Source organism: Malus domestica, chromosome 15, assembly GCF_042453785.1.
Source record: "Malus domestica chromosome 15, GDT2T_hap1".
Classification (NCBI taxonomy): Eukaryota; Viridiplantae; Streptophyta; class Magnoliopsida; order Rosales; family Rosaceae; genus Malus; species Malus domestica.
The window spans coordinates 45743433-45756074 of record NC_091675.1 but is presented as its reverse complement, the minus strand read 5'-3'; the positions used below and the strand labels follow the sequence as shown (position 1 = coordinate 45756074).

Genomic DNA, 12642 nt, shown 5'->3' with positions numbered 1-12642 from the left:
CCGTAGAAACCCGTCCTCGTCCGAAGCAGCCACGTGTCGGGCACGCAGAAGAAAAGCCGCCGACGGAGCAAGAGATTCTTCATCACAGGGTGGTGCGAGGAATTATCAAGACTTCGGATTAAAAGCCAGAATGGGATACCCATTGTCTCAAACCAGGATTAGCTGCATTTTCAAAAGCTTTCCAGGACGAAGACGACTTGTCGTAGATGAAGTAAGAGTTTGAGGAAGAGTAGGAGATCGGAGACTTTGACGGCCGGGGCATCACGGAGCTTGCTTAAGGATGAGGAGATGGAGGTGTAAAGGTTGACATGCGTCGGAATGCTGGTTGATCTGTGTCGGAGGTAATATCGGTGTCCAGAAAGGGTTCGAACCAGATCATTAGTGCGAAGGAAAATTCGCGGGTCGAACCAGACGTAAATCGTGGTGACTAATCCGAGCAACACAAAGTACCCTGGTGACTGATCCAGGGTAGCGTCGAAGACGGGTCACGATCTCCGGTGAAAAGAAGTAGCAGTTTCTGATGAAGACGTGGCGGCGAGAGTGGCGCTCCACGTCGTACCAGTCTTTGCAAACCAGAGACGAAGCTCCGATCCTTGGGTGACGTGACCAAGTTTAGGACATGCTCCAGCACCTTTTTTCCTTGGGTGACTTGGGAACTACACGTGTGCTTCCGTGTATGTAAGAGTGGTTTAGCGCCTTTCGTCAGCCAGCAGGTCTTGGAAACAAGTCCTGCATCCAGCACCCTTTCACTTCTTTGGGAATCTATGCAAGAGAGAAGGATCAGGACGTTGTAGGTAGGGCCACTGTCGGATTTCATCATGTCCCTGTTGGGTATGAGTTGGGAAGGGAAGAGATTAAGATGCCGGGCTTCAACAGCCATGATCTTAATGGTGAAAAAGGAAGCAGAAGAAAGCAGAGGAAATAGAGGAAATGTTTTCTTTGGGTTTGCAAATTGGATTCTGTGTGCGACTGACTGAGAGAGAAGAGAAAGATGGGACTTTGGAGTTGGGGGACGTGAAGCTGCAAAGAGCAGAGAGAGTACAACCCGTGTTGGTTTTTTGCAGATTTTGTGATTTTGCAGATTCACGGTGGAGGTGAAAAAATGAAAGAGAACCGACATAGTTTTTTGTGTCGCTTCCCACAGACGACGCCAAATGTTTATGCACAAAACTGAAGGCCTTGGAACAACGTAAATCTGATCATGAATCTGCAGAAATGTAAATGACACAAGATGTATCGTGGTTCACCCCAAGGTTTGGGTTACGTCCACACTGATTGTATTATATTTCTCTGAGAAGTGAGGGAGAGAGAGCTTTGAGAGGGGATGAGAGGGCCTAGGAATTGGCCTCCCCCAATTGTGAGGGTGAGGGGTCCTTTTATAGAATAAGGAATCCTCACTTATTACATATTTGCCCCTTCCCTTATCACATAATTACATTTAAATCTTCTGAGTATTTATACGAGATCTAAATACGAGGCCCTAAATATGGTATAAACACATGAAATAATAAAATTAAAAATATAAGAAAATAAAACCTAGGGCATCCGAATTCACCGAAACCAATTCTACTTAATTCCCTTAATATGTTATGCTCAAGTATTTCCCCAATATTGATGATCAATTTTCCCTAAATTATTCAACGGCCATGGCATATGGTTGCATCAAAAGTATCCTTACTTGTTAACCCTCTATGGCATCTAGATGAATTTAAACAAGTAAGAACCCATTAAGCTCTATGGAAATCGTTGGAAAATCGTACAAACCCTAATTGTATGGCATCTACAAATAGGTGGTTATGGTATCAATTGCAAGAAGCTAAACCCAAGTTAAGTATGGCATCTACTCTAACTTGCATCAAATCAACCTAATTTAAACCTAGATGGTGATCAAGCATCCAAATAAAACTCAAGTGCATTACGAATAACAAAAGATACTCAATAAGGAAGAAAAACTTGAATATAACAATGCCACAAGGCAATTAAGCATTCATGATTAGGCTACATCGTAGCCCTAGCAAAGAAAGAAAAAAAAAAAAGGAAAACTCTGCCCTTTTTCTCACTTCTTGCCGCAGCCCCTTTTGAAATATGAATAGCTGATTTTTATTATTATTATTATTATTTTTTTGTTTTTATGGCTCCTTAATCAAGGAGAATGGATCTCCTTAATATAACACCCACGGCAAAGGGCATTTAAAGCTAATTGAAATCCAATTAAAACCCCACTAAACTCTTAAGCATAATGGACTTTAAAACCTTATTAAGGAAAAGGAAAAATAAACGGAAATAATAAAAACTAGAAATTAAGTCCCTCCTAAAGTCCATTGAATAGCATTCCCATGTCCATTTGATTTCCAAAACCGTTGCAGTCTCATCTTCTTGTTGTAATGCACATGTATTTGCACAGCTAGTTAGCCTCTTGTTCCACTGGAATTACTTTAGACACCTAAAAAGCTCATTTTCCACTTCTTTTCCACGTAACTCCCGTATTGAATGCCTATAAATTAAAACAAAATAAATTAGTGCATTTAACCCCTTCATATATACAAAATCCAAAGGAAATATATGATAAAAATATATGAAAATATGCACCCATCATTAGGCTTGAAAATTCGCCACACGTGAGGAGGCGTGTTGAGAATAAATTTCACATTGATGGGACGAAGGAACTTGCATAGGCTTATAAAAGGTTAGGTTACTCCTCATATTATCAATTGATTTTCTGGTGGAACTTCAACTTTCTTCATGATATCAGAGCAAGTTGTCCCACGTGTGAAAACATACGGCCACACGTGCTTCACGTTACCCCGTTGTGTTGCCCACATGTTAGGCTTGAAAATTCGCCTCACATAAGGAAGCGTGTTGAGAATGAATCCCACATTGATGAGATGGTGGACATTGCATGGGCTTATAAGAGTTTGGGCTACTCCCCATATTGTCAATTGGTTTTATGGTGGAACTTCAACTTTCTTTATAGTATCAGAGCAGGTTGTCCCACGTATGAAACCAGACGGCTACACGTGCTCCACATCACCCCATTGTGTTGTCCACGTTTTACGCTTGAAAATTTGCCACACATGAGGGGGCATGTTGAGAATGAATCCCACATTGATGGGAATAAGGACCTTACATGGGCTTATAAGAGGTTTGGCTACTCCCTATATTGCTAATTGGTTTTATAGTGGAACCTCAACTTTCTTCAATTCTACCATTAGACATGTTGTTCAATCAACAATTTCTGATAACTTGAAATCGTGTATTGCAAACATAAGCTCTTCTAGCATGTATTGGAAATGAATAAACATTCCTCATGAGGTGGGGTGGGAAAGGAAGGGGACGGAAAAAAATGCAGTTCGTTCCAGCTAGAAATGTCACGCCCAGATCCTGACATTCGTCTAAGATCGACACGTGACATCACCACATTCCTGTTTATCTATCACGTCTCGCCTCAGAGACAAGACCACAACACAATCAATGATTTAACCACACAATCATTGTCTTTTATTTTATGGCTGCATCTAACTTTAGCGTTATACTGCCTACGTACCTTAAGAAGGGATCACGCCATTTGTAGTTTACCAAGTCAATAAAATCCTATGACTACTGCAAGACATTACTACATACATGTAATCAGAATAACTATTGAAAACTGTATGCTTTCTTTGTATAGCTTGTCTAGGCATATGAGACATATATACATATAGCTTTAGAACGTGAATCATCAACTTGATTTTGGTTTCAGTATAGGCATGCGTATAGATATTTATGTTTAACGGGACATCATTCTACCATTTAAGCATGCAACATGATACGTATAAAGGTGAAGTACTTAATCGAACTATTACCAGCCATGACATTACTAACCAATATACTTTAGATATAATTTTAATCAACTACTATAAGCATACCCCTTTCAAATTGTATACCAAAATACAAAGCCAATAGTACATATAAAAGCAACAATATAACGATAATCTAATAATAACTAGCTGGACTAGTTATAGCAAATAAAATGGTTCGTTAGAACTAATCCATTTGGAGTATATAATGAAATTGAGTGAGGAAGATATGTATAATTTGATACATAGGTATTTAAAACTAGCCGCTATGTATTTAGTATATAATAGTTTGAAAACAACCACCTCACATAGAAGCCAGTATATTTATAACTTCACTAAATTTGATAACATTTATTTGCACTTGTTAATCAAATAAGCATGCCAAACAAACCACAAGAACCTGACCCGCCATATTAATTGGTCTTGAATTCATAACATAGTTATATTCAAGTAGAGAATAGGTATAATGTTTGATATCAAGTAACTAGTTCTCAGGCCATAGAATAACATGCAATCCCTAAACTATAGCATTCGAATAATTATTCGTAACTAGTACACCAGCCAAACCATATCAATGATTCTTAATAATTAACATAGAAAACCAAATTGTTTATTCAAGTGTCTCAAAATAAAATATAAATTCCTAGCAGTCTTAAGCTCTTCATCCGCTGAAAGAATGAAATAAAGAACCACCAATAAATCAATGACCAAAACCAAGAGTCATATACTACTCTAGTAATAGCATTGTCAAATCAAGTATTTAGCATTAGCATCTGACAATGCCATGGAAAAATATAGAACCACTCAGTAGTTTTATAACTCTAATTATCTACACAAACCTAGGCTACAACACATACAAATTCAGCAATGTTCTTCAAGGGTAGGACAAATATGGCACACAAAATATTCAAATGTATCTGGCCTCGATTATGGAGTAACATTAATATTTATAAAACAAACCCAACTCTTACATTTCTAAAGAGAACCAAATTGAGGTTAGGATTTCAAGGTTCTTCCCTAAATATGCAACCAATCCTTATTGCCCAGTTCCGATTCAACTCCAAAACAATACAACAAGTACCATCTCAAATATTCATACAGAATACCAAATTAAAATTCGAAATCCAGAATCGATCCCAAAATTGAAAGTTAACATCTTGGGAAAAACTTACGCTAGAGGAGAGCCCACCGGGAAAGAATCATTGTTTTCACTTGGGTCGAGGCCAGGTTCCAGCGAGGTTGGCCGAAATCGGAGGAAAGTCACCGGAAAACGTCAATATGTTTGGACCTCGTTTTCTTTGTACACTGGTTTTCAAAGGGTGGGTATGGTATCAGATTGAAGACGGCTTTGCTACGAAAGTATAGCTTCCGACCTCGTGTGATTTCATTATCGTATGAGGAAGTTATGTTGAAAATAGTTTACAAGGGATGCAGTGAGTAAAGGAGGAAGAAGAAGAAAATGGCCTCTCCCCCTCCTTTTCTTTTCCCACGCCAAATTCCCCTTCTCCCATTTTCCCTTCTTTCTTTTTCTCGATGGTTCTCCACACTTCCTCTCTTTCTTATTTTGTTATTATTATATTCTATCATTAATATTTTATATCTACTGTTATTATCTTTTCCCTCTACTTTGAATAAAATGATTGATACTTATTTTGTAAAATCTTTCTAGTTCCAATTTTCGCTATGCCTGGGTAACTATGTTCAGTCGTTTGTAATGACAAGTACTAAGAGAACATACTAATTAATATTTCACACATATCCTGACTACTAAGTTAATGAAAATTGACACATACCCTCTAAAGGCATTTTGATCATTTCACAATTTAAAAAAATATATATATATATATAGTAAAATTATAGACGGGTTGTTACAAGAAAATTAGAAAAGGAACTATTTATGTAAAGCTTTCATTTTTTTTCAACTAGAAGAAGAGAAAAAAAAAAACACCATAGCGTGATAGAGGACAAGGATTGCAACATGTTTTTTTTTTTAAACAAAGGATATTATCTACACTAAGGGGATGAGATGAGCTTAACCTTATAATGAACTAAAAATAATGTGGTTCAAATTCGCATTTGGCAAAAATCGAACCTAAGACCTCTCACTTACAAATGAAGAGAAATGTTAATAGACCGTGGTACTAAGTAGCATAACATGTTAAATCGTGCTAAGGTGTAATGATCGGCTAGGATTAGAACATGTTACATCGTTAGATTTGTGCCTGTTGTCATAGCAGCTATGTAACTTAAGTGGTCCGTGTGCTGTGCACGTGACCAAGTCATGTGGTTTGGGTGTTAGTTCCAATCAAGATATAAAATATCGATGATATCGGAAATATCAATAGTTCAAAAACATGGAAATTTCGATAGAAATATCGGAATATTATTGATATCGATAAAAATTAAATAAAAATCACGGAAATTGTAAAAAAAACTTGGAAATTTTTATTAAAACTTTGTAGGATGTTTATTTAGTCAATTATCTATTAGTTTATCACAAAAAATTGGAAGGAAATGCATTGCATGATAGATATAATTGATTTAAGTTGATTATATAGCGAGCCGGCAAACATTGTGAGTGTAGAAAATATGTAGTAATTAATGAAAGAAGTTTAAACACACCATAATCATTTATATACATGAGTGACTTAGCAAGGTTTAAAATATCGATGATATCTGAAATATCGGTAGCCCAAAAAAATATCGATAGTCCAAAAACACAGAAATTTCGATGGAAATATCGGGATATTATGGATATTTTGGTTGCAACGGCTATGTCTCCCACACATTCCTTGTGCTGATGTGACCGAATCTAATAGAAATACAAGCAACATCTCATTCCTTATTTCCTTCTTTCCTTCTTCTTCTTGCTGCTTGAATTTGAATCAAGCTTTTGTTGATTTCTTTGCGTCTAATTCGTAAAATCAAAATACAAAACTAAACACTAACATTGACATGGCCTCAGAGCCTAGTTTGATCTGATTTTGGGGCGATAAACTGTGATTCTGATTTGACTGAGTTTCGACGAAGAACGAGTTGAATCAACCAGTTAAACGACTGGATCTGGAGCCAGCTGCGAGCTCCAGTGTCCACTGGAGTGAACAGTGACTTCTGGTGTATCAGGATGAAGACGATCTTCAAATCTCACAACCTGTGAAAGTTTGTAGGTGAAGGATTTGAGCTTCCATATGAATCAGATGATGAACTCACTGATAAGAAGAAGATTGTGACTCAAGATCTTATTGCCCGAGAGGCTAAGGCGTTGGGATTGATTTAGGAAGCTATGACCGACAAGATCTATCCCATAATTGCTAACCAAGAAACTGCAAAGGAAGCTTGGGATGTTCTGAAGCAAGAGTACCGGGGTGGATTATTAAGTTGAGAGTTGTGAAACTGCAAGGTATTAGACGATATTTTGAATATGCTCGTATGAAAAAAGGTGAGTCCTACTCTGATTATTTGACTAGATTGTTTGGTTTGATCAATCAAATGAAAATGTATGGTGAAGAACTGTCAAATAAGATGATCGTTGAGAAATTGCTGATTAGTCTTACTTCAAGCTATGATAATATCGTGTCTGTGATTGAGGGGACTAGGAAGATTGATGGAATAGACCCTACTCAAGTAGTAGCAACGTCAAGAAATTTGAGCAGAGAATGAGAAGTTACAGAAAAGGCTTTTAATAATCTTAGCATTCAACCTAGGAATAGCTTACAAGCTAATGGTTGCAAAGAAATACTGGAAGAAGGAGATAGAGGGGAATGCAAAGTCTAGTGATGGATTTGTCATTGTTATGAAACAAAATGGTGGCAAGAAAGGTTCAAAAGAAGGCTGCAAAACTTATTTTGGTGAATGTTGGTTCAAAGGAAAATTGAAGAAAACAAATAGTGAAAATCAAAATGTAAGCAGGAGAGACTATGCTGTTGATGTTGCCAAGCCCGTTAATTTAGTTCCCACCATCGCTGTCGTGTCCAACTAGAGATGGATTTGGTGTCTCTTTCAAATTCGAGATTTAATTTGGATTCAATTTCCACAGGCGACGACGATGAGGAAGACAATTTTATGCCTACGGCATTTCAAAAGAAGATATTTTGTAATGTTTAAATTTTTATATTTTTTTCTATATAATTATAAAGATTTTTTAGAAGAAAAAAGTTACATTTAGTCACAGGGAACATAAACCTTACCCCTCATAAAACAAGGAAAAAATACACGAAAAGAAGGGGCGGGGACATACACCTTACCCTCTTGAAAAAGAAAATACAAGAAAACGAGGGCGGAGACATAAACCTTACCCTTCTTGGAAAAGAAAATACAAGAAAAAGAAGGGGGACATAGGACCAAAACCCTTCTAAATAAAACCTAATGGTAAGAACTTACAAGACAAGCTGCAAAACAAAAAGGAAACTCCAAAAAGATTCGGTATAAAAGAAAATCACATATTAAGAAGGGGAGATAAACATGTGGGCAGGCACACCCAAGAAATCTATATGCAGAAAAGGAAGAATCTCTTTGGGAGATGTGACATGCCAAACAAGTGAAGATAAAAGAAGCCCTAAATAGGCTGATTTGTCAGCAACTGCATTCCTTTCTCGAAATGTATGAGAGCAATGGAATACTGTGTGCTACAATCGGGAAAATAGTTTTTCAAACATCTGGAGCGACCAAGGAGGAGAAAAGGAACTAGAAGCCCTAAATAGGCTAATTTGTCAGCAATTGCATTCCTTTCTCGAAATGTATGAGAGCAATGGAATACCTTGTGCTGCAACTGGGAAATATAGTTTTTCAAACGTCTAGAGAGACCAAGGAGGAAAAAAGGAACCTAAAACAAAGTAAGATATCATGCTAGAAGAGTCACCTTCAACCATAAATTTTGCCAACCCTGCACATGAGCCAACTCCACAGTAAGGATGACAGCATGAAGCTCCAATTGAAAGAAGTTGATAAGCCCATATTTATATGTACTTTACATCAAATTCACTTGTCTTTTCTTAGTTAGTTCCTTATATTTTTTTAGCTATTTACTTTGTTTTTGTGTTTTCTAAGATTTGTCAAGCAAAGAAAAGAAAAATAGCACAAGTTGGATTTTAAGTAACAAATTCGTCAAAACTGCCTGTGCAGGTCAGCTGACTTTGGAAGCAAGTTGTGAACCGCTCAAAATGAATTAGAGAATGAGACTTATATACCTGGAAATCTACGGATGTCTATTTTCTGGAGCATTTTGCAGATTGTTAATATCATTTTTGTAGAAAAAGTTATGGCCGTTTTAACACTGAAAGGTTCACAAGAGACTGGGCAGTTTGTAACTACAATGAAAGCAATAAACCCAATAAATCTAGCAGCAAAAATTGATGCAGCCAAGAACAAGCCAGCTGATACCTATTCAAATATCAGAGGAAATGAAAATAAAGATGAGGATTAAGTGGGAGTAATTGGCATAAAGGCTACCCAAAGAGTTACAATTGTTTTACCATTTCCTCTCACTTATTGCCATCACTAAATGGCTGTTAGTGGGTGAGCTAAGGAGAAGAAAATGGGGCACCAAGTTAAAAAGGGGAAACAGTGCAGGTGTAGGGTGGGAAAAAGAAGAGAAAGGAAAAAAAATAGAAAAGAAAGAGGACAAGGCAGCTTTGCGGAAAGGAAGGAAAGGAATGAGGAAATCTTGGCATTCTCTTCTCTCGGTTTTATCTTCTCAAACTCATGTCTTTCTTTCGGTTTTATTTGATAATAATGTGTAACTAAATTTTTAGTAGTTAGGGGCTGTTTTGAAGCCCCGAATATGATTGCAAGTTTGTTATGACATTTTGTTTGAATTACTTTTATGAATTGATGAAAATTGATTCACTACTTGTCTCATTGATGAATTCTTTATGTGTTTTCTACGGATGCATACTTAGTAAGCATATCTAGGATTCTAACGCTATGAATATGTGTGTGTCTGCCCTTGTCGAATGAGGATCTACATATGTTCTAGAGTAGTATTTGTTAATTGTGATTAACATGTGAACCAATTTCTAGGATAAGTAAGACAACGCCAGTACTTACGATGTCTTGTGATGACTCAAACTCTTTTCGTTCTTAATGATTTATACTTGTTAAATCTATGACCACGTCATTCTAGATTGCTTACTAGGGACTAAGTTAAGTTGAAAACGCCATTCTCTTAACATACTACATAAGAAAGAGTAATAGGTTGAGTTCTAACATTGAGCCAACTTGAGCATCTTCATCCGGAAATAAAAGGAATTTGAATGAAACATAACATGTTTGCATGATTATTTGGTGGTGGATAGCAATTCCCCTAACTCGTTTTTCTTAATTTGTGAACTACTTAAACTTTGTTTCTGTCCTGTTTTTGTTATATTTAATTTAAATAGCAAATCAACTCCAAAAATCCTAAATATTTGTGTGAGTGTAGCTCTGTGTGTCTAGTGTGTTCAAATAAAATTTCGTAGACTTTAGATAAGTGTAAGTTGGTCTAATAATTATTTTTCGGTGGCTGGTCAGTTGGGACAGCAATCAGTTTTTGTGACATTTTAAGTAGTTAGATAAAACAATCTTCTGTGAGAAAGACCCTTATTTTCATATGCTACAATTGACAAATCTTAGTGTTAATAAGGAAAATCAATAGGATTTTTGTGTGCTACTTTGTGGTGTGCTTTTAATCCTATCAGAAGTATGCCCAAAGCTCAAAGAGAAACCATAAAGAAAATAACCCACAAAATCTTAGAAATCCCCACCACAAGCTATAGGACCCGAGTTACCTTTAGTAAGGCCAACTATGTTCACTTTGACCCAAGGAATGGAAGAGGATGCCAAAGAATAGGAGCTAAATAAGCTTTATATGACTCAGCAAAGATTCCAAGAGAGGCGAAAAGTTGCTTATCCAAAATACCACGTAAATGACCATAAGTGAAAACTCCAACCTGCCTAATCTAAGCCAAAGTAGAACGACAAAGGTGTGAAAAGGATTGAGGCTTACTTTCAAACTTCACTTTGTTACGCATCTTCCAATTAGCCATTAATAAGAAAGACCCTAATGCTAGCTATACATTCTAAGTTGTGGAGAAAACCGCTTTGACACAAAAGCAAGCTATAAATCCGAAAAGGAACCCGTAAGCGGAAGAATAGTGCCAAACTGAGTAGCAAGCCAAAACCAAACACGTTGTGCAAATTCACAACTAAAATAAAGTGTTGAGGTGGAATGAAATGACGCAAATAATGGAAGCCCAACTCTTAACAGGAAACCGATGACGAACAATTTCATAGCCATTAGAAAACGAAAAAAACTCCATATGTAAAAGCTTCTCAAATTAACACGTCATTTTCCTCATCAACTGGAAGAGGCATCTCTAAAATCTCTTTAGCCAACTTTGGAAGAGTAGAAGAAAAAATTGAAGGAATAACCTATTTTCCCATACGAATTATGTTTGAGACCTTAGTGCGAGATAGAGAATAAGCAAGCTCAGAAGCACCAACGACCTCCACAATAGGTGTATACAAGCACTTATCAACCCAAAGAGAAATATTAGAACCATTCCCAACCACCCACTGATAATTTTGAAACAAGATATGGACAATGGATTTAATACTAGGCCATATATAAGATCGCTTATAACAAGTAGAGTATAAATGACCATGCAACTCAAATCGCTCTTTAAATAAACACTCCATGGAGAATTAGAAGTAATAACAACCATTCAAAGCTTTAAGAGAGCCGTAGTATTTATAGAGCAAAGATCACATAATCCAAACCACCCTCATTTTTCGGTCACAAGGGCAAGTGAAATAGGTGTTCATTGTTGGAATGAAGATTGTTCTCCAAATTTATTTAATCATCTACTTAAGGCATAATTAAATAGGTGTTGGGGGCAATTGGTTTCCTTTTCCTAGAAGAGTCTATCTCCAAGTCAAAGAAAGAGACACATCAAATTGGGAAACAACTCTACACACCCATGCAGCTTGGGACTTCTACACCTACTGCCATTTTCCTACATGTAGCACAACAAGTGTGGGGGCATTTGTGGAGCCTAAAATAATGTCAAAAATTCTAGAGGTGACACATGGACATTTTCTCAAGAAATACAAGATTGCCCTCATTGAATGAGCAGGCTTCTCAGATACTCCCACCAGCAGCTCAACACCCTTGAAGGTCTCAAAGCAGCTGAATACGACTACCCACATCTCACTTGCCCATGGCAAGAAAAAATTAAGGCATTAAAGATAAGAATTAAATACCAAATCCTATATTCAATACATTCCCAATTGAAGATTGACTCCATTCAAGTAAGTAATCCCTATTTAAATCAATTAATTAGGGATATTTACACCATTATCTCAAAATATTATTTCATATTTAATATCTTGAGAATATTCTCCTCATATACCTTGGCCAATAGGATGTCGCCATGTATATGGTAAAACCCTAACACCATGGCCAACCCTTCCTCCTATAAATACCTCCACCTCTACCAAATTTCAGTAAGCTTTTGCTACCCCTAAAAGCCCTAAACACATACTCTTTTCAGAGAAACTTAGGCATCAGAGATCCATTGGCCTAAACCCCCTCCCACCTCATGGGCGCGTGAGGCTTAGGTCTTTAATCAAAGGTATTGATTGTTTTGCAGGTGTATTTTCGTCAAAGTAAGAGACGGTAGAAATTGCATCGACAATTTGATTATGTTTACTCCTAAGAAAAAGAAATTGCAACTACAAGGCACCCCATTTACGTATGAGCCAAAGCACACAAATCAATATCAAATAGATTGTAATAATGTAGTTGAAGAAAACACTTGCAAGGTAAAAC

At 36.9% G+C, this 12642-nt stretch overlaps 1 long non-coding RNA gene across 1 annotated transcript; it reads right to left on the bottom strand.

Annotated features, from left to right (window-relative positions):
- Positions 1-1939: 1939 nt before the first annotated feature.
- On the bottom strand, positions 1940-5266 carry LOC114821807 (uncharacterized). Its single transcript, XR_003769628.2, has 2 exons — positions 5009-5266; positions 1940-2494 (listed from the first exon to the last, which is right to left on the bottom strand). It is a non-coding gene; the product is annotated as an uncharacterized lncRNA (long non-coding RNA).
- Positions 5267-12642: the final 7376 nt, after the last annotated feature.